Raw genomic sequence first — 2,039 nt, forward strand, 5'->3', positions numbered from 1 at the left:
AACTATGAAATGTAAACAGGGTTCATGCATTTTGGTTGTATGCATGTTAGTGTATCATGTTAGGCATAAATATGACTTTATAATTGTCCTTACTTAGAGATTATGTATGGTTAAGGAGATATGTACAACTGCCAGGTTGACAAGGGGTGGACTGTGATAGTTGGAGCTGTGTGTCAACTTGGCTGGACCATGGTTCTGAGTGGTTTAAGCAGTTGTAATGTAGGTTATTCCCGTGATGAGATTGGATGTATGTTTTGAGCAGCCAATCCATTGAAATGGAGTTTTCCTAGGGGTGTGGCCTGCTTCTGATACATTTATGAGCATCCTGGGAAAATGAGACTTTTGTTGCTGTTTACCAGTGGGAACCTGAAGGATCAGAGCCATTGAAGAAAATTTATAAGAGAAAAGTGAGGCACGGGGACGAAGAAAGTTCTTAGACTCTGTTTATTGTGAGCACAGAGTTTATAAATCATATTGAGAGCTGTATTTGTCCAATACTAAAATCTCATCAAGACTTAGTTTCTAAGTTTAGTTCTTAGTTTCTTAAGTTTCTAAGATGTCTGTAATCTCTAACTGAGTACATATGCAGAATTCATAAACATTCTTTACTGGGAACTACGAGCTTTCTTGAAAGTCACAGTGAGTTTTGTCGAGAACTTCTTGACCTGGAAACTTGCTGGCACGCCCTTATTTCAGATAGCTGTGTTGAGCATTCTTCTTGCAAGTGTTCTCAGTAGTACTCTAAACAAGACGAGCAGCTTTCTTTTCCAGGGCAAGAGTCTAACTACTCCTCACAATTGCCTCTTTTTTATTTTTTAAAGAAAGTTACAAATCCAATTACTTTTTCTCACATTTGTTGACAAGAGATTCTGGCTGGCAAGGGGAAGTATCCTATAAGAAAAATATATATACAAATAAGTAATGATGTACTTGAACTTCCCAAACTATGAATTGAACATAGTGGCTAAGACACTTGCCTGCTAACCAGACGGCTGGCGGTTCAAACCCACCAGCCACTCCTCGGAAGGAAGGTTGGGCAATCCTACTTCCGTAGTGATAACTGCCTCGGAAACCCAAGGAGGGGTCGCTATGAGTCGGGGCCGACTCGACGGCACATAACAACAAAAACAACAACAACACCAAGCTTGTGGATCTAATCCTTCTAATTGTTGTATAATCTGTTCAGCAAAATTCTGAAATTCAACCCCAGGGAGTATTTCATTGAATGTATCAAATACCTGCTGTTTTAATTTATTCACATCTAAACTCATATTTCTTCTTAAATCTTGTAAATGATGTTTAATAAGATTCCATGAATGCTTAGTTTCATTGTACCTAGGAGGATACAGAAAGATGTAGTACACCAATCATATCTCATATATACCTGTTTTGGGAGTTCCATAACTTGATTACCTAGCCACAGAACTGTTTTTTCTAATTCTCCTACCTTATCTTCTAAATCTGAATCTATTTTTGCTTGTACTGTCCATAATATATGAGAAGAATTTGGCCAGTTTTGGACAAAATCATGTGTTTGAATAGCAGATTGTAACGCTGTTCCTGCTGCAGCTTCAGTTGCTGTTACAAGTATTAATCCTACGACAGCTGCAAGTAAGCATCCTATAAATCTTTTTGATCTTTGTAACCATTTTTGAAATATATTCATTACTAAACCTGCAGCAGGGCCTTCTTGCCATGTTCGTGTTAGATTTACTGGAAGCCATACGCTAATTCTAGCATGCAATACTAAAATAGTTTCAGTGCTGTTCAATTGTATAGTATTATTAAGACACACATACATTTTACAGTTTAGACATTCTACACTTCTTCTAGTTTCATTAAATATTATATTGCCTACTCTGGTAGCATAGTGCCTAAGGCACTTGACTGCTAACCAGAGGGCTGGCAGTTCAAACCCACCAGCCACTCCTCGGAAGGAAGGTCGGGCAATCTACTTCTGTAGTGATACTGCCTGGGAAACCCAAGGAGGGGTCGCTATGAGTCGGGTCCGACTCAACGGCACATAACAACAACAACAA

General features: G+C 38.8%; 1 protein-coding gene across 1 annotated transcript in view; it reads left to right on the plus strand.

Moving 5' to 3' along the window:
- Positions 1 to 2,039, plus strand: part of IGBP1 (immunoglobulin binding protein 1) — a 141,876-nt gene that overhangs the window by 33,660 nt on the left and 106,177 nt on the right. The gene's annotated exons all lie outside the window — the stretch shown is intronic.

The sequence above is a fragment of the Orycteropus afer genome, unplaced genomic scaffold (genome assembly GCF_000298275.1).
Source record: "Orycteropus afer afer isolate SDZICR_OR568_19922 unplaced genomic scaffold, OryAfe1.0 scaffold00692, whole genome shotgun sequence".
Lineage (NCBI taxonomy): Eukaryota > Metazoa > Chordata > Mammalia > Tubulidentata > Orycteropodidae > Orycteropus > Orycteropus afer.